The 23,577-nt window shown below is 56.4% G+C and overlaps 1 pseudogene across 1 annotated transcript; it reads left to right on the forward strand.

The window, feature by feature from the left end:
• The first annotated feature begins 2,629 nt into the window (after window positions 1-2,629).
• On the forward strand, window positions 2,630-17,647 carry LOC311163993 (cilia- and flagella-associated protein 45-like; annotated as a pseudogene). Its single transcript has 19 exons — window positions 2,630-2,642; window positions 2,851-3,037; window positions 3,416-3,483; window positions 4,576-4,597; window positions 4,689-4,768; window positions 4,854-4,954; window positions 7,852-7,910; window positions 7,955-7,986; window positions 9,238-9,288; window positions 12,580-12,706; window positions 13,016-13,166; window positions 15,181-15,351; window positions 15,497-15,675; window positions 15,810-15,939; window positions 16,172-16,318; window positions 16,500-16,613; window positions 16,827-17,020; window positions 17,174-17,398; window positions 17,569-17,647. The product of its transcript is annotated as a cilia- and flagella-associated protein 45-like (transcript).
• The last annotated feature ends 5,930 nt before the right edge of the window (window positions 17,648-23,577 follow it).

Here is a 23,577-nt window from a genome sequence, read left to right on the forward strand (position 1 = left end):
TTGTTGAGCAGATTGTTGTGGGATTTGCAGCAGTTTTGTGGTTTTCTAAATCCCTTGGGCAAAGGGACAAAATGATCAATTCCTGCATTTCCACACTGGTTCCCTCACAGAGGCACCTGCAGGGCGGTTTTTATCCAGCCCTGCTCTGAAAACCATCAAAGGCCCTCCCAGAGCCACTGCTTGGGCTCGCTTTGGGGTTTGTGCTTCTTGCAGGGCTGAGCAAACCACAGGCAGGCCTTTCCCCCCACAGAATTCTCACCTCTGCAGCAGCTCTAAAGCGGCCAGAATCAAAGGCAAGGGGGCAGGGGGGACCCTGAGGTGCTGGCTGCCACCTGGGGCTGGCCAGAGCAGGGCTGGGCAATGGCCATCCCTGTGTAGTGGGGCTGGGCCATGGCTGGGCCCCACCCTTGCACTGACAGGGGTCCCCAGGATGTGCCACCCCTGGGACAGGATCCCCTCAGGACAGAACCCACCTGGATGTGCCCCCCAGGACAGAAGTGCCCCCCTTTCCCATCTGAAACTGAGCAGAAATGGCCTCTTCCTTCTTTTCTGGCAAAGTGAAAGTGAAAGTGTTGAGGGAGCACAGCCCAACGCCTCCAGCCCCCACAGCCACCCCAGCCTTCCCTGCCCCCCCTTCTCCCAATTTTCCCCTGGGTCTCCCCAACCCCTTCCCTGCTCAGGTGCTGCCTGGGATTGCTGAGCCAGGAACTGGGGCTGAGGGAACATTGAACAAAAGTGAGGAAAATAAGGAAAAAAGAGAAATAAAGACCCAAAAAAGTCAAGGTCAGCGAAGGGCACAGAGGCAGAGCTACCCCCATGTGATGCCTGTCTCGGAAACGAGCACCCCAGGGAGACTTTGCTGGGCTGTAGATCACCCAGAAATCTGAGTCACCCAGTGATGGAGCTGGGTCCCCTGTGCCCATCCAGCTACTGCCCACCCCAGGCACGCCTCTTCCACTGGGAACCAAACCATGGCACCCCCATTGCTTCTGTCCCCCCATCCCTGGGACCCCCATCCCAATACTGACATTCCCCAGGATCTCCATGGCCCAGCACCCCATTCCCAAGGAACCCTCTCCTGTTCATTCCATCCCCTGAAATCCTCCTTCCCCCATGACCTTGGTTCTCTCAGGAACCCCAGTTCCCTTAGCACCCTACTCCTGACAATTGCCATCCCATGACCCCAAATCCCTGGAGTCCACATTCCCCTGGGACTCCCATCCCTGAGTCCCCCAAACCCTTGAGACGCCCATTCCCATGGACACCATCCCTGTGACCCCCAATCCCATGGTACCCCCACTCCCAGTGACTCCCCCTCTTCAGGACCTCCATTCCCCAGGGACCCCACATCTGGGACCCGCCATTCTCCTGGTCACCCATCCCTGGGTCTCCAAACCTCTGAAGCCCCCACTCCAGAAAGCCCCATGTACCACTTTGTCCCACCTAGCCTTGTCCCCATCCTGTCCCCAGCTTGTGGCCACCCTGCCCCCATCAAGGGCCACCCACACATGGGGATGGATGTGACCTCGCTTCCTTCCCCTTCATCCAAAGAGCCGCCAGCCAGGGGAGTGGTGGCCACAGCAGCCAGTGACAGCCAGTCCACATGGCTGGGGACACCGGGGTGGCCGGGAAGGTGGCGCTGCTCCTGTGGGGTGAGTGCCCTGGGCACGGGCCTGACACCCCGGGGATGGGGAGGGGGCAGAGGGGGGCTGCGGGGTCCCCTGAGGTCCCCAATGCCAGCAGTGCCAGTCTGTGTCATCCACAGTGGACCCTGGTGGGACTGGGGATGTAGGGTGGCTTTGGGGACAGGAACAGGGGCAGGAATTTGGGGATGGGGCAGTGGGGACAGGAATGTCGGGACTGGCACCTTTGGGCTCAGGTAGGTCTGGGCATAGGGACAAGTGAACTGGGATGCAGGGACAGAAGGGGACAAGAATGGTGAGGATGTGGCCATGGGGATGGGATCATGGGGATGGGATCATGAGTTGGTGGGGGTGACCTGGGCCAGCATGGGCTGTGTCCGAGGTGCCCGGGGTGTCCCCATGTTCTACCTCAGCCCAGGGTGGCCTCATTGTCCCTGTTCCCAAGGTGTCTGTGCCACAGGGATGTGGTGCATGGGTGGCTGTGACACAGACTTGTCCCTCTGCCTCACCAAATCTTTTAGGAATCACTCCCAGGAACTTTCCCAGAAGAATTGCTGTCCCCACGGGGACAGTTGGGGGCGGCCCCCACACCCTGCACTCTGTCTGGTGCTGTCCCTGCAGTGCCAGCCCCACCCAGCCCTGTCCCTTCTCCCTTCCAGCCCAGACCCTCGTCCTCGCAGGTGAGTCCTCGGGGGATGCCATCGCCCCACCCCACTGTCCCCAGCCCCACGCTGGCCCTGGCAGGCTGGTGTCCCCTGTCACCCACAGGTGCCCAGACCACCCAGCTCCTCATGGAACCCCCCTGGAGGCCAGCGGTGCTTTGGGACCGTGTGAAACTGACCTGCCAGGGCTCGGGGGCTGCTGGTGACACCACCTGGTACAAGGATGGGCGGCAATGGGGGCAGGAGGGATGTAACAACGTCGCTGTCACCAACAGTGGCACCTACGAGTGTGACAGACCTGGTACCAGGCGCAGCTCACCCATAATGGTCTCAGATGGTGAGGGGGAACCTTAAATGATCTGGGGGGCCCCTGATGGGTCTGGGTGGGCTCCACTCTGTGGGTGACCTCACAGCTCTCAAATGGTGAGAGCCTGTCCCCTGCGCACAGGGACATCCCAGTAAATCCCAGTGAACCCAGATGTCCCCAGTGCCACGCGGGCCCTGTCTCAAGACCCTCAGTGAGATGGGACCCTCCTGTCCCACAGACCGGCTGGTGCTGCAGGTGTCAGCATGGGCGCTGCTGGAGGGCGACATGTTGACGCTGCGCTGCCGAGGCCAGAGGAACAGCCCGGTCAATGAGGTTCGGTTTTACCAGCACGAGAAGGATCTGGGGGAGTCCCTCGATGGGACCGAGCTGTCCCTGTCCCCTCTGCAACTGCACCTCAGCGGCCGGTACAGCTGCGGGGGCTTGGTGAGGTCCTTTATGTCACAGTCAGCAGCAGTGACAGTGGCAGTGCATGGTGAGCACCCCCATGTCTGGAACTCCAATCTCTTGACAACCCCAAGGCCCCTTCCCAGTGGACTCAGAGTCACAGTCCTCACCTCCCCTCTCCTTCCCTGAGCTCTCCCTGGTGCCTGTGCTGGAGGGTCCCACCGAACTCACCGAGGTGTCCCCCCTGACTCTCAGCTGCCTCAGCACCCCAGCACACTGGGGCCCCGAGCCCCCCGCTGCACGTGTTCTACCTGGATGGGCAGCTGGTGGGGGGCCCGCAGGGATCCCTGCAGCTTCCTGTGCCCGCTGTGGGGGGTCTCCCACTGGGGGAATTACAGCTGCCAGGTGCGCTCCGAGGGCGGAGCCGTGCAGAAGAGCAGCGCCCGGCTCCGCGTCACGGTGCGCAGTGAGTGTGGGGATGGGCACAGGGAGCCCCCAGAGCCTCCTCGGCTCCCCTAGTTGGGGACCTCCATGTTCCCCAGACACCTTTCTTGTGTCTCTCCACCTCTTCCCTGTGTCCCCTCTCCCCTCTGTAGTTTGACCCCATCCCCAACATCCCCCACCACATCCATCCCCTGTCCCTCTCCCCCCACACCGGCTGCCAGCTCCACCCTGTGCCCTCAGCTCTGTCTGTCCCCCCACAGTGCCCGTGGCCAATGCCACCATCACCCCCGGTCCCCTGTCACACCAGCTGCATACAGGTGACTCCGTGACCCTGCGCTGCTCTGTGGAGGTGGGCTCAGCCCCTGTCACCTTCAACTGTCTGCACAATGGGCAGGAGGTGGCCCGTGGTCCCCTCCTGGAACTTGGAGACATCGATGTGGGACATTCGGGCACCTACCAGTGCGTGGCCACCAACCAGCTGGGACAGGACGGGCACCGCGTGTTCCGGCCATTCAGCCCTGAGCTCGCCCTGGAGGTGATACCGCGGGACACAAGGACACACATGGATACAGGTGGGGGTCCCATGGTGTCACTGTGTGGTTCAGGACCCCTGGGGTGCTGGGTGATCCTGATGTGTCCCCCTCTGTTCCTTGCAGTGACTGCAGGGGTCAGTGGGGCCCTTTTGTTCCTGCTCCTGCTCGTGGGTGTCTTTGTGGCCTGGCACTGGTGGCACTGCGAGGGTGGGTGACAATGGGGGGACCCGGGTCTCAGGGAGCTTTAGACGCCCCCAGAACTGGGAAGCAATTGGGCAGCACCCACAGCCCCAGAACTGTGGCCTTGGCTGTGGGTCCGGTAGGGTTTGGGGAGGTGCTGGAGGGTCCAGCAGGGATGGTGGGGGTTCTTTCAAGGGCCCTGGGGTCATCTGGGGGCGTCTCTGTCCCTGGTGGGCTTTGAGTTCTTGGTTGAGGGCACTGGGAAGGTTCCTGAATTCTGGTGGGCTTCAGGGATGCTTGGGGTCCTGTAGGAAATTGAGGGTCCTGTGGGAGTTCAGGAATCCTTAGAGGGGTCAGGGCCCTGGGATCCCACAGTCACCCCTCCCCCCTTTTATCTGCAGCATCCAGGAAGCAGCAGAAAAGGTGAGTGGGGGGCTCAAACCAACCTCTCCCCTTTTACCCCAACTCCCAAGATCTCCCATTCCTTCCCCCACATCCCCTTTTATTCCCTCAGGGCCCCCCAGGATCCCCCAGCGCACCCAGAGGAGGGTGAGGTGCTGTACACCCACATCGTGGCCACCAAGAGGGCAGGGGGTGAGTATGGGTTGGACACACACAGAGGGACACGTCACCCACGAGTGTCACCCCACCCAGATCCCACAGCCCGTGTCTCTCACAGCGTCCTCCTGTGCCACCAACCTCCAGGATCCCCAGGTGACCTACGCAGAGCTGCTGGGACCCCAGGGAAGACCGCAGGGACCCGGTGACATCTACGGGAATGTGCTGTGACACTGGGGGGAACTGGGGGGCACTGGGGGTCCCCACCCATGGGCAACCACTTGTGTGTGTGCTGCCACCAAAACTGACCTTCACCCTCTCTGTGGGGGCACAACGATCCCAAAGGGGTGAGAGAAGAACAATTTCCTGAAACAGCAATGAGAGAGAATAAAACCAACAGCAACAGCAACAGGGTTCAGAGGCCAAATTTTCACACATGGAACAATTTCCAGGGAAATCCATAACAAGGAACACACCACAGACATTTCCCCCAGCTTGTTTCTTCTACCAGAAGAACCTGGCATGGCCCTGGACCTTCCATGCTCTGATGGCCAATGTGGCCTTCAGGAGGCTCTGGATTCTCTTGTCCCCTGTCCCAAACCCCTCCTCTGCCCTGTTCCCCACACCAGGATTTCACAAAGGCCCTGTGGGGGTACCAGAGCCTCCCCCTTTGCCAGGGCAGTGGGGATCAGGCCATGGCACAGGGTGGGGCGTCAGAGACAGGAAAAGTTTGATGTCTGGAGACATTTTGGAACAGCTGTGTGTGGCAGGGGTGGGTCAGGCTTTGCTTTTGGTGACAGAGGGCCCCGTCTGTCCATCAGTCTGTCAGCCATGGCACACTGGGGACAGTGTGACACTCTGCCAAAGCAGCTCCTGAGTGGGTGGGTGACCAGAAGTGCCATCTGGGGAAAGGCCCCTTGCTGGCCCAACTAACTTAAAAGGCAGAGCATGATCCTGACCCTGTGTCCTCTTGGGGTGTCTGTCCTATCCACGCTGGATCCCAGGATTTGGCAACTCATTTAAATGAGAAATATTTGCCAAGTAAAGTGGAAATGTTCCTGGAATGGAAAGAAGACCCATGTCTTAAGCATTTTTTAATTTCAGAGATGATAGAGGTTCCAGGCAAAAGTGTAGGAAAAGGAAAAACAGCTCTTTATGAGGAGATTTATAAACCAGAAAAGAACAAACAACACAAACCCAGAACTTTCCCTCCACCTCAGCGCTGTTGGTGTTTGTGGCAGTGAAAACCGCGGCCAGCAGGGGGCGCAGCAGGGAGTCATCTTGGCCAGCAGGGGGCGCCCCGGTCGAGCTCCATCCCCTCAGGGGCCATGGCGGCCTCGGACAGGAGGCAGGAGGGGAAATCGCTCCTTTTGCAAACTCACGGGCACCAATTGGTCCTGCCACAACCACCGGAAGCGGGCAGGAGCCGCCAAGGCAGCAGGTTGGATCCCAGTGCCCACTGGCAGCGTAGCAGTGTCCCGGGGCCAGGCACACACCCTGAGCAAAAGCCTGCGACTGCTCTCCATGGCCCTGAGGTTCTAGAAGGCAGCAGGTTTTGTTCAAGAAGGAGGGTCCTAGGCACGTTGTTTACCAGATTGTTGTGGGATTTGCAGTAGTTTTGTGGTTCTCTCAGACCCTTACCAAGAGGGACAAAATGATCAATTCCTGCATTTCCAGGCTGGTTCTCTCGCAGCTGCCCCTGCAGGAGGGGTCTCCAGCCAGCCCTGCTCTGAAAACCATCAAAGGCCCTCCCAGAGACACTGCTTGGGCTCCCTTCGGGGTTTGTGCTTCTTGCAGAGCTGAGCAAACCACAGGCAGGCCTTTTCCCCCCACAGAATTCTCACCTTTGCAGCAGCTCTAAAGCTGCCAGAATCAAAGCCAAGGGGGCAGGGGGGACCCTGAGGTGCTGGCTGCCACCTGGGGCTGGCCAGAGCAGGGCTGGGCAATGGCCATCCCTGTGCAGTGGGACTGGGCCATGGCTGGGCCCCACCGTTGGATGTGCCCTGGCTTCAAGGAGCAGGAGTTTGGGAGTTCCTTCCTGCCCGGGGCTCCATTCCCCTGCTGCCCCTGCCAGCTCAGATCCTGCAGGGGACGAGCCAGAATGGAGAAGTCTGGACCCCCCTGGAGCTGCCATGGCCCAGGACAGGACCCCCTTGTCCCACATGTGTCCCCCCTGGGACAGCATCCCCCCAGGACAGGAGCCCCCCTGATGCGCCTGCCCAGGACAGAACCTGCCCCCCTCGTGTGACCAAGGTGTCAAACGGCCTCTTCCTTCTTCTGCAGGAGAGAGAAAGTGAAAGTGTTTGATTTGGGAAAGTGGACATCCCCATCCCCCACAGCCTTCCCAGGCCTCCCTGCAGACCCCTCACCCCTGCTTCCCCCACCCTGGGTTTCCCTCAACCCATTCCCTGCTCAGGTGCCCCCCAGGATCATCAAGGCACAAACTGGGGGGTTGTGAAATTGAGGAATAAAACTATTGAAATGGAAATAAAGAGAGGGAAGAGTCACTGAGGGTGTGGGGACACAGGCCCAGACTTCTTGGAATCAACCTGTGGGGACCCTCCCAAACCACCAGCACCTTGTGGGGGCTGTGCTGCGCTCTGGGTGTCCCCAAAATCTGAGGCACCCTGAGAAGGAGCTGAGACTCACGGTCTCACCCATCCACTGCCCATCCCTGGCACTGCCATTCCCCCCGAAATCAAACCATGGGAGCCCCTTTCCTTTGGTCCCACCTTTCCTGGGACCCCCATGCGTGTACTGACATTCCCCAGGATCTCCATGGCCCAGCACCGCATTCCCATGGAACACTCTCCTGTTCATTCCATCCCCTGAGATCCTCCTTCCCCCAGAACCTTGATTCCCCTAGGACCCCCCTTCCCATGGGAGCCCCCATTCCTCCAGCTTCCCATCCCATGGCCCCACATCCCTGGAGCCCATGTTCCTCTGTGACTCCCATTCCTGATTCCCCCAGCCTTGGGGACCCCCATTCCCATGGCACCTCCACCCCTGGCTCCCCAAACTCCCTGAGACCCCCACTCCTGGGAACCCCATGTCCTGCCATGTCCCACTAAGCCTTGCCCCCACACTGTTCCCACACTTCCCACAGCCTGTCCCCACAGCCACATCCCCATGATCCTGTGCTTGTGGCCACCCTGCCCCCACCAAGGGCCACCAACACGTGAGGACAAGACCTGACCTCGCTTCCTTCCCCTTTATCCAAAGAGCCACCACCGAGGGGACAGTCACCACCAGCAGTGAGTGACAGCCAGTCCACATGGCTGGGGACACCGGGATGGCCAAGAAGGTGGGGCTGCTCCTGTGGAGTGAATGCCCCGGGCACGGACCTGACACCCTGGGGATGGGGAGGGGTGGGGGCACAGGGAGGCTGTGGCGCCCCCTGAGGTCCCCAAGGCCAGCAGAGCCAGAGCATGAGGTGACTGGGGTCATGGGGTGGCTGCGGGGACATGGGAAGGGGAACAGGAATGTGGGGACAATAAAAAGGGGACAGAGATTTGGGGAGGCATCATGGGGCTGGTGGGGGTGACCTGGGCCAGCACTGGGTGGCCATGTTGTCCCCAGTTCAGGAGTGTCCACAGTGTCCCATGTCCTGCCTCAGCAAGAGCTATCCAAAGTGTTTCTGTCCCCAAGGGATCCATGTCACACAAGGACACTTTGGGGACAGTCCCCTTACCCCGCACCCTATGTGCCTCTGTCTTCACGGTGCCACCTCCACCCAGCCCTGTCCCTTCTCCCTTCCAGCCCAGACCCTCGGCCTCACTGGTGAGTTCTCAGGGAATGCCATGGCCCCATCCTGCTGTCCCCAGCCCCGTGCTGGCCCTGGCAGGCTGGTGTCCCCTGTCACCTGCTGTTGCCCAGACCACCCAGCTCCTCGCGTAGCCCCCCTGGAGGCCGGCAGTGCTTTGGGACCGGGTGGGCAGGTGCAGCAGGCTCGGTGCGGTGGGCAGCATGGAAAACGCAGCAGAGCAAGGGGGTGGGTGTAGGCAGCATCCGCTCTGTTGGTGAAGCAATGAAGGATGAGCAGGAATGAGCTGCGTTGGGGAAACAGCGAAGCAGGGAAGAACGGGTGTGGACAGGGAAGAAGGACCACTGGGAGGAAATGGTGAGGGCAGGGAGTGTCGATGATATTTTTGTCCAACGTCCAAGAGGAATGATGCATCTGACTCTATCTTTGCAGAAGGCTAATTAATTACTTGATTATATGATATTATTCTATATTATTTAACATTACACCTAAACTGAATCTACCAAGCACTCAGCTGCACTCCACTGCACAGAATCTCATGATTGTCAGGCAACAGTCCCGACACAAACACACCTGGATTCAATTGGTCAGAGAATCAAAACACCCTCACCAGAATACAATTATCAATAACTTTTAGGTAAACAATCGTGCACAATGCATTCCACTTGTGAAAAACACAGCAGCAGTAAATGAGATGAGAATTGTTTGGATTGTTTTTTGCTTCTCTCTCTGCTTCTCCCAGGTGCAGAGAATGTGAATCCCACAGGGAAGGAGGGCCAAGCTGACCCTCCAAGTGAGCCCCTGATCCCGCCAAGAAACCCAAAGCAAAACGCTCCTGTAGTGTCACAGTTAGCTGCTTTTATTTGCAAATGCTCCTCCCACAGCCTGATTTCCCAGGCATTTATTCACAGACATTTCTCTCTGGCATCTTTCCACCAGCCAGTGGGGGTCACTCACAGCCCGATCACTGAAGCTTTCTCTCCCCTGATCCTCTGTTGCGTGAAGCCTCACCAGGGACAGGGTTCCCAGCACATGTACAACCCACAGAGTCATTTTTCACCTCATGTGTAGCATATGTTGAGACATAAATCAAAATCAGATTTGTTCCTCTGAACCCCCATGTGCTTAGTGGCTCTGCAATCCACATCCCAGTGCTCCCAGTAAGGTGGCTTACTGTTGCCCATCCCAGTTCCAAGGGGGCACAGGACTCGGTTCCCTGCTCCCGGGACAAAAATGCAGCTCTTTGGTTAAACTGGCAGAAATGGTGTTTCTTTGTTGAGCTCTGTCAAGGAAGCAGAGCAAGGTGGGAACCCCCCTTGGGTGGGAAAATACAACCCTAACCCTTCTCTCTGAACTATTATAACTTTGAAATTACGGGGCTTTTAGGCAAAGATGTGGGAACAGGAATACTAGTTCTTTACTGGTGTGTATTGTGAGAAAAAAGTTAATGGAAGTTGACTTTCACTGGATATTATATGAATTGATATTACATTAATGATTATATTGTTGATTAAATATTGTGATGTTAGTGTTGGGACAGTGATATGTATTGTGGAGTGCCTGATGTTGTTGGGGTGGCCACCCCAGGGGCGGGGCCCAGCCATGGCCCAGCCCCACTGCACAGGGATGGCCGTTGCCCAGTCCTGCTCTGGCCAGCCCCAGGTGGCAGCCAGCACCTCAGGGTCCCCCCTGCCCCCTTGCCTTTGATTCTGGCAGCTTTAGAGCTGCTGCAGAGGGGAGAATTCTGTGGGGGAAAAAGCCCTGCCTGTGGTTTGCTCAGCTCTGCAAGAAGCACAAAACACGAAGGGAGCCCAAGCAGTGTCTCTGGGAGGGCCTTTGATGGTTTTCAGAGCAGGGCTGGCTGGAGACCCCTCCTGCAGGGGCAGCTGTGAGGGAAACAGTGAGGAAATGCAGGAATTGATAATTTTGTCCCTTTGTCCAGGGGACTGAGAAAACCACAAAACTCCTGCAAAGACAACAACAATCTGCTCAACAACCTGACCTGGACCCTCCTTCTTGAACAAAACCTGCAGCCTTCTGGAACCTCCAAGAAAGAATGTTTGGGTTCTGGATGTGCACAGAAGAAGAGAGGGAAAAGTGTGGAAATATTGAGCACACGAGGGGCTGGGGAGCAGGGGTGTCACAGCAGGAGCAGGGAGTGCCCAGGCAGGGGAATTCAGGGCAGGCTGGGGTGGATTTACCAGGGAAGCAGACCATGAGGCACACAAGGACATTTCCACAGATTCCTGTGCACTGTCCCAAGGATGGACAGAGCTTCTCCCCTTCCTCCATGTGAAGTCAATCAAGTTTCAGGGTGGGAATGAGAAACATGGGGATTGTTCCTAAATGTGGCCAAGAAAAAGCTTCCTTAGGGCTGGGTTAATGCCCAGCAGGCAGGGAACAATCCCATGGAGCTCTTGGACACTCAGGGAGATTCCACACTCTGTGTTAGCCACAAGCAAACGCTGGGCATCCCCATTCCCATGGCCCCCCACTCCCAGTGACTCCCGTTCTTCAGGACCCCATTTCCCATGGACCCAATCTCTGGGACCCCCCCTTTCCCTGGACACCCATCCCTGGCTCCCCAAACCTACGCAGCCCCTCACTCCTGGGAATGCCATGACCCACTTTGACCCACCCAGCCTCGTCCCCATCCTGTCCCCAGCTTCTGGCCACCCTGCCCCCACCAATGGCCATCTACACGTGGGGACGGATGTGACCTCGCTTCCTTCCCCTTCATCCCAAGAGCCACCAGCCAGGGGAGCGGTGGCCACAGCAGCCAGTGACAGCCAGTCCACATGGCTGGGGACACCGGGATGGCCGGGAAGGTGGCACTGCTCCTGTGGGGTGAGTGCCCTGGGCACGGGCCTGACACCCCAGGGATGGGGAGGAGAGGGGGCATTGCTGGCTGCGGGGTCCCCTGAGGTCCCCAAGGCCAGCAGTGCCAGTCCCTGTTACCTACAGTGGAACTTGGTGTGACTGGGGATGTAGGGTGGCTTTGGGGACAGGAACAGGGGGCAGGAATGTGGGAATGGGGATGTGGGGACAGGAATGTAGGGAGTGGCACCTTTGGGCTCTGGTAGCTCTGGGGATAGGGACAAGGGAACTGGGATGCAGGGACAGAAGGGGACAAGAATGGTGAGGATGTGGCCATGGGGATGGGATCATGAGCTGGTGGGGGTGACCTGGGCTAGCATGGGCTGTGTGCGTGGTGTCCTCATTCCCAGGGTGTCCACAGTGTCCCCATGTTCTGCCTCAGTCCAGGGTGGCCTCGGTGTCCCTGTTCCCCAGGTATCCATGCCACATGGATTCGGTACACGGGTGGCTGTGACACAGACATGTCCCCCTGCCTCAGCAAATCTTTTGGGGACCACCCCCTCACACTTTCCCACAAGACCTGCTGTCCCCATGGGGACAGTTTGGGAACAGCCCCAAATCCCTGTGCCCCCATGCTGCTGTGCCTGCAGTGCCAGCCCCACCCAGCCCTGTCCCTTCTCCCTTCCAGCCCCGACCCTCAGCCTTCCTGGTGAGTCCTCAGGCATGCTATGGCCTCACCCTGCTGTTCCAAGCCCCACATTCACCCGCAGGTGAATGTGGGGCAGGCTGGTGTCCCCTGTCACCCGCAGGTGTCCAGACCACCCAGCTCCTCATCGAGCACCCCTGGAGACCGGGGGTGCTGTGGGACCCGGTGACACTGACCTGCCAGGGCTTGAAACCCGCTGGTGCCACCACCTGGTACAAGGGGGCAGCAGGGATGCAATAATGTCACTGTCACCGTGAGTGGCTCCTACACGTGTGACAGATCCAGCACTGGGCGCAGCCCCCCGCATGACAGTTTCAAATGGTGAGGATGGTTTGTGTGTCCCCAGCCTGGCACCCGCGGGGACTCTGAGGGCTCTGGGTGGGCTCCACTCCATGGGTCACCACCAGGTGTGACTGGAGCCTGTCCCCTGCTCTGCGGACATCCCAGAGCATCCCAGAGGGGGAGAAAAATTGTGTGAACTGTGACCTCCTGGTGTGCTGGGTGTGACCCAATATGTGGTCCCAGTTGCATTGGGTGTGACAGGACTCCTCTGTGCCCCAGACGATTTGGTGCTGCAGGTGCTGGCGCAGGCGCTACTGACAGGGGACATGGTGACACTGCGCTGCCGGGGCTGGCAGAACAACCCTGTCACCAGGGCGGGGTGCAATTCTACCATGGGGACAAGGAGGTACTGCCCCTCGATGGGGCCGAGCTGTCCCTCTCCCCCCTGCAGCTGAACCACTGTGGCCACTACCACTGCGAGGGCCAGGTGGTCTCCGAAGCATCACTGTGGGCACAGTTGGCACCAGTGACAGTGACAGTGCATGGTGAGCTCCCCCACAGCTGGAACTCCAATCTCCTGACACCCCCAAAGCAACTTCCCAGCAGACTCAGTCACAGTCCTCACCTCCCCTCTCCTTCCCTGAGTACTCCCCAGTGCTGGTGCTGGTGCTGGAGGGTCCCCCTGAGCCCACTGAGGGTCCCTGCTGAATCTCAGGTGCCTCAGCACCCCCAGCCCCTTGCGGCCCCTAGCCCCCCTTCTGCACATGTTCTACCAGGATGGGCATGTGGTGGGGAGCCCGCAGGGGTGCCCGCAGCTGCTGGTGCCCACCGTGGGGGTCTCCCATCCGGGGAATTATAGCTGCCAGGTGTGCTCTGAGGGTGGGCTGTGCAGAAGAGCAGCACCCAGCTCCACTTTGTGGTGTGCAGTGAGTGCGGGGATGGGCACAGGGAGCTCCCACAGCCTCCTCAGGTTTACTGGTTCTGGACCCCCATGTCCCCCAGACACCTTTCTGGTCCCCCCACCACTTCCCTTGTGTCACGAACCGTCCTTATTGATGGGTTTCGTGATGATTCGTTTCCAAAGGATTTCTCAGTACAAAATACCAACACGGCAAAGGGGGTTTGCAGTAATAATCAAAACAGTGTACTTTATTGAATGATTACAGCAAAAATGCGTGTGAGGGAAAAGAGGGAAAGCGGGGAAAGCATATGGAAAAGTAGGGGGGGTAAAGAGAAAAGAGGAGGCTATAGCTACCACCCGTGGAAGCGACGGGGTCCTTCGGAGTCCAGCCAAGGTTCTGTCAGTCGAGGAGTCATTCCAAGCGCAGGGAAGATCTTTAAATTGGATTAGCTAACCTGGGGTTTTTTATCCTATGGAGGATTGTGAAGGAGGGGGGGAAAATAATGCAATAGTTTCCTTCTTGGTCCATTAGTCCCAATAATCACTACCCGCAAGCAAACATCACAGTCTGTACCCGCAAGCAAGCATCGCGGTCTGTTCTGTTCCCCCCGCCAGTTCTCCCCAGGTTTCAGTCTCAATTCTTGGGAAGAAAAGGAATTTTCTTTATGTGAGGGTTTCATGTCTCAGTCCTTGGAGAAGAGGCTTCTCCCGTCTCAGTCAGTCAGTCACAGTGGTTGCAGACCAGATGAAGGGTCTTCTGTGGGGACCACTTAAAGGTTATTCCAGGAAAGGGTCCATCCAAGCTGAGAGGTAGGGAAATTCCAAGGCTTGTTGTTACATAACGGGTCAAGGTGCTCCTTTGCACAATTACTTGGCAGGCTGGGAGTTACGTCTTGGCCTTGTAAGCTTGGCCGACTTCCGTCAAACCTGGATATCAAACAGGACCTTTTGGTGGTCTCAGTTTTTCATGATGAAAATCATGAGACAAATGAGAGAAATTTCGGACAGACTATCACAAAATGCTGATGCAGTATTGTCTTCCTTTCATAACTGTCCCTGTTCTATTAAGTCCTTTTAAGGTACTACTGAGGCAGCAATCAGAACCAGGGAAAGAGGGTGGATTCATGCCAGCAGAATCAAAGGACTTGTGAAGGAATCTGAGGAATGGACTGTCACATCTAAACTGGGTGATACCAAACTGACTTTCAGAAGGGGACTGTGTGGTAATGGTTTGGGAAGTCCTATTTGTAAATAGCGGGTTCACTCTCCTGTGAAAATTTAAAAAGTTTAATAAAGGACAATAGGAAACAAGGACCGTAGAGCAAAGGTTATTACGGCTGGGTGCATCTTGGCACTTAGCCAAGAGTGCACTATTCTCTTTGGGGATACCCCTTAAATACCTTTTCCATTACATCAGCCTGTTGCATATTCATATGCACTTATGTATAGTAAACTATTTTCCCAAACTAGTTAGCATATTGCAAGAGCTGTTTAGTGTGTCTCTTCCTTGGGTCTGCTTTTTTGGAGCATGCATATTCCTTGGTTGTGGTTTTAGTCCTTTTTTATCGTCACCTTCAGTTTTGGATCTTGGTCCACATTGTCTTCAGAGGATGGGTGCCGATAGTTGGCATATCTATAGCAGGTGTCCTCATCCTGTGTTCATTGGATGTTATCCCATCCAAGCAGGCATTTTAACACAAGCATACTTATATCAGCTATTTCACTACTATGTCCAAGGTTAATTAGCAACAGAAATAAAAACTCTATAACTGTTATAGATACATATTATAATACTGGATTTTCGCAAATATTGAAATGGATTTTATATGTCTGGTGTTAAAATAGCTTTGCTATAAAGATATAGTTTTATTTCTGTTGTTAATTAAGCTTGGACATAGTAGTGAAATAGCTGATATAAGTGACCCCTGTGAGCCCTCGGGAAGGTGCCCAGTATTGGGCAGTGCTCTCTGTCCCCACAGGAAGCCCTGATAAAGGCCCAAATTGAGGAGCAGAGAAAGGCAGAGCTGGAGGCCAAGAGGGACCATCGGAGAGATGTGGAGGAGGAGCTGCAGCAGGAGGAGGAGAAGCTGCTGCAGTGGGCGAAGAGGATGAGGCTGGAGCAGGAGGAAGACATGCGGGAACTGAACGCGGTAGGGCTGGGACTCCCCTCTGTCACCTGGCACTGCTGAGCCTCCCCTGCTCCTCATGCTACCAGGCTCTTCCTCTCCTTCCCTGGCCCTCCCTGCTCTGTGTCCCAGTGCAGCTCCGAGCCACAGACACCTCTTGTCCCCACAGCTGTTCCTCAATGCCAAGTGAACATGATCCGGGACAAGCAAGTCCTGGAGAAGCGGATGATCCACAAGGAACTGGCGGAGGAGGAGAAGCGCCTGGACAAGATGATGGAAATGGAGCGGGAGAAGGGCATGGAGGCCCAGGAGGAGCTGGAGTGCCAGAGGTGGGCAGGAGCTGATGAGGTGGGCAGAAGGCTCCCTCTTTCCCATGGAGGCATCTGGCCCATTCCAACCACACCAGCCCTGTCCATGCCAGCATTCCCATGATGGGGAGCAGAATGGAGCCACAGGAAACACTTCTGGTCACGTATTCCCAGAGCCTGGCAGGACATTTTGAAACATATGGAGCAGAATGCACAGAAGCAGGCATTGAGGGCTGAGGAACTGTATCAGGAGGGCCAGAGGCAGCTGGAGTGGCTGGAGCAGATGAAGAGGGAGGATTGGAAGGTGGGAGCAGGGAACGGGGTTGCAGGGAGGTTTCCACCTGGCTAGAAAGGGATTGGCAGAGCTGGATCAGCCACACTCAGGGAGTGGGGACAGCAGCCACCAGGATCAGAGCTCTGATCCCTTGGGGACATTGTGACATCCCAGGGAGGTGGCCCAAAGCCTCCCTTCCCTGAGTGAGGAGGAGGAAGGAGCACTCAGCTTGGTGGTCTCCAACCCTACGTCGCATTTCCAGGCCTGGGAGCAGAAACAGGAGCAAATATAGCAAATCCATGCTGATATTAAACATTTCAACATGGAGAGCCAAAGGTTGAAGGATCAACAGTGGGAGCGGGAAAGGCTGAAGGATGAGCGGGTGCTGGAGCAGCAGCAGCAGAAGGCAGTAAGAGCAGCGGGCTCCTGATGGGGTGGGCAGGGGCTGCAGGATCTGTCCTGGGGCTCTGTCCCATCCTGAGTCTCTGTCCCACCCCAGGGCTCTATCCCATCCTGGGGGTCTGTCCCACCCTGGGGGTCTGTCCTACACCATGGGGCTCTGTCCCACCTTGGGGCTCTGTTCCCTGTAGGAGCGTGAGGCCGCCTTGGAGGCAAAGCAGCAACAATTGCACCTGGAGAAGGAAACAGAGCTGGCCTGGCTCAGGGCCACACAAAAGCAGGTCAAGGCCTGGCAGGCAGAACAGGTGAGTGGCCCAGACACAGGTGATGTGCTCCCCTGCCACTGTCCCTGTCACCACCCTGGCAAAGGGGCAGCACCCCTGGATGTGGGGGGTCTGCAGGATCAGCCCCTGGAGCCAGGGGATGTCCTGGAGTGGTGCTGGCAGAGCCAAAGCCACAGCCAAGGGCTTCCATAGCTGGCCCTGAGGGAAGCCCAGCACTGTCCCCTATTTGGGCAGGATGCTCTGAGGGCCAAGAGGAACCAAGAGGTCGCAGACCGGGAATGGCGGCGGCAGGAGCTGGAGAAGGCGCGGAAGAAGGCTGAGCTGGAGCAGTAGCTAAAGCAGGATCAGCTGGAGCAGGTGGCCCACAAGGAGCAGTACCTGACCATGCAGGTGCAGCAAGACCGCCAGGAATTCCGGAGGGTGCTCAGGTGAGGCACACAGGACTGAGGGATGGCTGAGGCAGTGGCCAGGGGGCTCCCAGTTCCAGCTGGTGGCTCTGGGGACTCCAGTGCCAGCCCAGTTGTTGTGCCAGGTGTGGGGGACTATGGCAGGGTCCCTGAGCCAGCCACACTCTCCCACAGGGCTCATCAGGAGCAGCTGGAGCGGGAGAGGCTGGAGCAGGAGGAGAGGGAGCTCCGGCAGCGCGCCCACGCTGAAGATCTCCGGCGGCAGATCCAAGAGCTGCAGCAGCAGCGGCAGTGGGAGCGGGCAGCCGCCATTGAGGAGGGCCTGCGGCAGCAGCAGGAGGTCCAGCAGCGCAGCCAGCGCCTCGCCCAGTTCAGGCAGCAGAAGCTGCAGGAGTTCAGGTCAGGGGCTGCCAGTGCTGCTTCCCTGGGCTCCCTGGGCTCCCTGAGTCCTTCCTGGTGTCCCAGCCGGGGCCATCTCCCAGCTCCCTCTGCATCCTCAGCAAACGGGACCTGCTGTGGGGCCACAGTCCCAGATCCATCAGGAGCCTGATGGATTCTTTCCTCTGCAGAGCCACCGGAATTCCTGACAAATATTTTGCCCAGGTGGAGCGCAGGGCCCGGAGCCGAGCCAGCAGAGCCCTCTCCTAGGCCCGGCTCCACCAGGAACCAGCTGGGATTCCCCGTGGATTTGGGGCTCCATTTCCATTGTCCTGGGTTACGAGGTGGGGTATACCCAAACTGTGTGTTCTCCTCCCATCTCCACTGTGAAAAATGTGTGGTTTATGATTGGCTTTTTGCAAATATCGAAATGAATCTTATATGTTGTCATGGGTTGACCCTGACACAGTGCCAGCGCCCCCATGAAAGGTGGATTTCCAAAATGGTTACTGTGAGATGTGACCCAGGAACAGAACAAAACAGGCTCCAACTTGGGAATGGAGGGAAAAAAAACCCAACATTTTATTAATCTACATAGACACAAAAGGGGAAAAGGGAAAAAACTACACACAACAATCCACAATGGAACATCTTCAAAAACACTTCTCCTCCCCCCCCCACCTCTCCAACAAACAAATCCCCTCTAAACACATCAATTCTCAGTCCAATACCCTCCTTCACACACGCTCTCCCCAGTTCATCAGGAGAGAGAAGTCTTCCTCTCACACCATGGGCCTCCCCGGGAAAACACTGTAAAGTCTCCAGTGCTTCCATGTCACACACTGCAGCCGCCCGAAGAAAATCTGTAGTGGTGACCATCTTCCTTCCATGTCCAGTGCTCTCACCACTGTCCATGGATCCAAACTGCTCCTTAGGTCCTTTTAAGAATGCTTTGCCCAGTTCCAAGAAGTGGCCGCCTCTCACCATTTGGGACACCTGTCCCCCCCATATTATCTCCCCTGGGGCCTGGGGCTCTCAGGAACAGAGATCCTTCGCTGAAGGCAGAGGGCTCCACCACACCCTCCCCCTCAGTCTCTGTTCTCTCCGCTTCTCCTCGCGGCCTTGTCACTCCTGGCTTCTAGCCAACCGCCTCCCCCAAGGAGCAGTCTCTGTATTATCAGAAGAACTTGGTTTCGCCCGTGGCTGTGTAAGAGAAAAGTCCAGCCAAAGCCACTCCAATCATCTCCTCCACCTAGGGCACTCTCATCTGCAAGCATTTCTTCACCTAGTCAAACATCTTCTTCTTTCCCATCCTCCGTCCCCTCTCACTCCTCAGCTGGGGAGGATCAGTGTTTTTACAGCTTCCAAAAATTCAAAAAGGTTAAAAGCTTGGCCCGGTCTGCTGGCAGCTGGGCACCTGCCGCCCCCCCCCCACTTTCTCCTCCTGGCTGTGCTCCCAGTACAAAATAACAAATATCCAGCCTGCACAGTCTCTATCATTCTCTCTCCCAGGGGGGCTGCCCAAACCATCCCAGGACTCCTCCACCTCTGCACCTTGCCGGGGCTCCGGCCTTCCTTCTCAGGCCGCATGGCCTCCCCTCCCCCACCCAGACACAGCTGGGCAGGGGAGAGGTCAGAGCAACTCACCGGCCGGACTCCAAAGAGGAAGTTCTTCTCTAAATCCTCTGCTTTTAACCCCTGTGTGTGTTCTCGGAGGCGTACCCAAGTCCTCAGTGGCCACACCAAGTGCCAATTTCACATCTGGCCACTGATTGGTTTGACCATAATTTTCCAAAAAAAAAACCTCACTTCCGGGTCAAACCATGACATATGTGTTGTGTTAGAAAGTAATGCTGTATTAATTCTCTTAAGTAGTGTGTTAAATATAGTTTTGGGTTATAACAAAATGTTAAAATAGAAAGTATGCTATGTAGGATACATACTTTTTTTTCTAAAGAAAGGACTCACACTGAGATAGCAGCCACAGGACACCTAAATCTTTCAGAGAAAGAGAATTTATTACCCCATTGTCAGGAGAACCTAACTTCTTCCTGCCTCGCTCATGCAGGACGACGCTGTAAGGATTAAGAGGAAGAAGTTGACACTGACCAGACAGAATCCTGAATTTGAATGGAATTTATGCATAATGTATGAGATGTATGAATATGCAACAGGTTATTGTTTTTAAGGGTTAATCCTCTGTTAATGTGTGTCCTTTTTCAGGCTTCTGCTGAAAAAGGTACCCGGACATCTATAACTCTTTGTTTCTATTGTCTCATATTGTCCTAATTCAAATTGTCCAAATTATTATTACTCTAATGTTATTACTATTTTTATAACTATTTCATTACTGTTCCGTAAGGGAAGGTGGCAAACCCTACAGGCAGTGCTCGTTTGTCTTCCCAAACTGACTCAGTCCCAGTGGGCAGCCTGTGGAGACCTAGGCCATCAAGGATTCCCAGAACATCCTATGAGTCAGAGGAATACATAATTCCACAGTGACATTCCCTGTCTGGGGGAGGTACTGAACATTCCTGCCTGAATCTGCCATATATAATGTGAGCTCTCTGGGGACTTGAAACACCAGTACTGCTTGAGTGACCCAGGGGAGGACCAGACCTTCCACAGGAGGACCAGACCTTCCTCAGGACCACTGCTTTTGACAAGACTGCAACCATCACTTCAACAGGACTTCATCCATCACCCTGACGGACAAGATGCCAGCTTGTACTCTGCCTTTGTGGTTTTAAGCCAGATTTCTGTATCATTGCATTTATTGTAATCTTTCTATTAAATTGTAATTCTGACCTGAAATCTCTCTCAAGGTATTTGTGCAGTGTTCATTTCTCCTACTGGTTTACTTTCAAACCAGCACATCCATTGACTGAGTTTTCAAATAAATAATATTTTCTGAGCAATGTTTTCCATAGGGCTCTTGCTCTTCTCTTCCCCTCCTTCCAGTGCTCCCAAACCTGTGGTTTTACCTGCAGGACCACAGAGAGGAAATGGGATGGAAAACCCCCCTGTGCCCTGGCAGCACAGGGATGGGAGTTGAGAGGAACAACAACCACCAGAGGAAATTCTACAAGGGCAAATCTGCTCCAGTCTCCTGTGGGCAAGTCCTCAGTCAGAACAGGAGGGGTGATGTTACTTCCCATCCTCTGGTAGGGCCCTCCAGGTCATTTATAAAGAATGAGAGCCAAGACCAGGACTAGAGGGGCCCTGGCTCCTGCCAGGTGGGCCAAAGGGACACTGGGATCCCTTGGACTGTGTGGATCCATGGCCTGGCACAGCCGAGCCACAGGAGTTCACGGCTTTAGGTGACCCCAGGACACAATGTCCCTGATGCCATCCAGATCCATAGGGGCAGAATCCATCTCTATTCCTGGGGTGACGGGAGGATCCCAAAAGGGACTGAGCTGGGAGATGAAGTGACCCCGACTGGGAATGTCCAAAACAGGCCCTTGGGACTGGCCCTGAGGCCCCAGGAATCCTTGGCACAGATTCTCTCAGGAGAGGGGATTTCAGGGAGCCCAAAGGACATCGTGGGGCTTTGGCAGAACTGCTGTGGAGACAGAGGGATATCAACTACCATGGCCTGATTCTGACTTCCCTGGAAAAGGGGGAGGCTCCGGAACCCCCACAGAGCCTTTGTGAGATCATCCTGTGGGGAACAGGGCAGAGGAGGGGTTTGAGACAGGGGAGAAGAGAATCCAGAGGCTTCTGAAGGCAGCTTTGGCCATCAGAGCAATGAAGGTCCAGGGCCCTGCCAGGTTCCTCTGGTGGAGGAAATGTGCTGTGGGAAGTGTCTTGGATTTGTTCCTTTTTGGTGGCTTTCCCTGGAAATTGTTCCTTGTGTGACTCTTTGGATTCTGAACCTTGTCACTGCTGCTGTTGGTTTTGTTCTCTTGTTGCTGCTTCAGGAAATTGTTCTTCTCGGAGCCCTTTGGGATCTTTGTGCCTCCACAGGGAGGAGGAGGGGCAGCAGCCCGTGGTTTTTAGTGGCAGCCCAGAACTGGAGAATCCCATTTCTAAACGTCAACAAAGCTGAACAAACACCATCTCTGCCAGTTTAACCAAAAAGCTGCATTTTGGACCAAATAAGAAGGAAATGGGTCCTGTGCCCCCTGGTACTGGGAGGAGTTTGGAGAGCACTGTGAGCACTGTGAGGGGAAAGGGGAGCACTGGGTGCCCTGGGCAGCCACCCCCCAACCCCAGACTCGTGGTCATCACCCTGGGCAGGACGGGCTACCACACGATCCATGGGATGGGGACTCCCAGTGTCCCCCAGTGTCACAGCACGTTCCCAGAGATGTCACTGGTGTCCTGCAGCTGCCCATGTGGTCCTGGCAGCTCTTCAGGGGTCATCTGGGGGGTCCTTGGGGGGGACAGTAAGAGACACCTGGCTTGGGGTGACACCCATGGGTGACATGTCCATGTCCCCACCCATCCCCCATACTCACCGCCTGCCCTTCCCCCTCCTCCAGAGGATAAGGGGGGGGTCTGAGGGGTGTCTGGGGAGGGGGTCAAGGAGAGTCGTGGCTGGAGCTCCCCACTCACCTGTCCTGGGATTTCCTGGCAGCTGCAAGAAAAAGAGGATGGGGTGATCATGGGCTCTCCTGGGTCTCAGCCCCACCTGGGACCTTTAAATCCTCACTGAACCCCTGAGCCCCCACCAGACCTTGATTTCTACTGGACTCCCAGGCCCCTGCACCCCAAAACACCCCTGAGGAGCCCCAGAACACCCAAACCACCCAGGTACTCCAACCCCTTCCCCAGAACCCCTGAACTGCCTCAGGACCCTGATTCTTCACACAGCACCTGAGCGCCCCGCAAGCCCCCAAGAACCCCAAGAATGGAATGCAGGGAAGCTTCCAAACTGCTCCAGGATCCCTGAAGAACTCTCAACATCCCTGCACAACTCTCCAACACCTCCCTGAAAGCCTCCAGGAGATCCCAGTGACACCCCAATATTCCTCAAGGCCCCTCCTAGGACAGCCCAGGACCCTCTGGAATGCCCCCAAACCTGTGAGCATCCCAAGCAAAGGGCACTGGGGGCTCAGATCCTCCAGGTCAGGGACTTTGGGTGATTGTAGAGGATTTTGTGCAGGACTGGCTTGCGAACAAGGGACATAGCAGGGAGGACTAGCTGACAGAGAGAAAGTATACAGGCCTGACAGTCATCAGTCAGTGTCCAATGGTAAAGCTGGGTCATAGTGACCTTGCTGCAACATGAGGAGGTAGGAGGATAGTGCCTTGCCAGAATAGGGAGATTAGTTTCAATAGTTTATAATAAAAACCTAGAAGAATGTAGAAGTAGGTGTAACTGGATAAGTAAACGAACCAATCCTGAGCTCAGCTTTTGCAATATGCACGAGGCTTATTAAGAAATGTATTTAACCTGCTGTATTCACCTAATAAATCGAGACAAAGATGATCAAATGATGTCCGGTCTCCCTTCGTCCCGACAGGTGATGCCCCAATGGCCCCCTCAGTCTGTGTGGGGCTGCCCCCCACTTCCTGTTGGACCTTGTCCCCCCCCATTGTCACCCACCCTGGCAGTGCCACCAGTGAAAGCCCCCGATGAAAGACAGGAGCAGGAGCAGGAACAGGAGGGTCCTGCCGACATTCACAGCCACTGCTGGGGACAGAGGGGGACACACTGGGGTCACCATGAACCCCGGGGGTCCTGAAGACCCTGGTGACCCCATGTGACCACACCTGTGACCCAGGGTGAGCCAGGTGTCACCTCCAGGACCAGCTCAGGGCTGTGTGACCGGGACACGTGGTGCCCGTCCTGTCCCAGCTGGTTGGTGGCCATGCACTGGTAGGTGCCCAAATGTCCCATATCAATGCCCTGAGCTCCAGGAGGGGACCCTGGGCCACCTCCGTCCCGTTGTGCAGCCAGGTGAAGGTGACAGGGGCTGAGCCCACCTGCACTGAGCAGCGCAGGGTCATGTTGTCACCTGCACGCACCTGGTGTGACAGGGGACCGGGGGTGATGGTGGCATTGGCCACGGGTACTGCAGGGACACAAACGGGCTGACACCTGGTGAGGTGGAATGGGGGTGCCGTGGGTGGGGTCACCCCCAGCCCGAGGGTCCCGCTCACCCAGCAGGGTGACATTCAGGGGGTCACTCTCAGCCAAGCTCTCCCCGTTGCTGACCCGGCACCGGTACTGGCCGCTGTCATTGTCCCCA

Source organism: Fringilla coelebs (assembly GCF_963513975.1).
Source record: "Fringilla coelebs genome assembly, chromosome: 29".
NCBI lineage: Eukaryota > Metazoa > Chordata > Aves > Passeriformes > Fringillidae > Fringilla > Fringilla coelebs.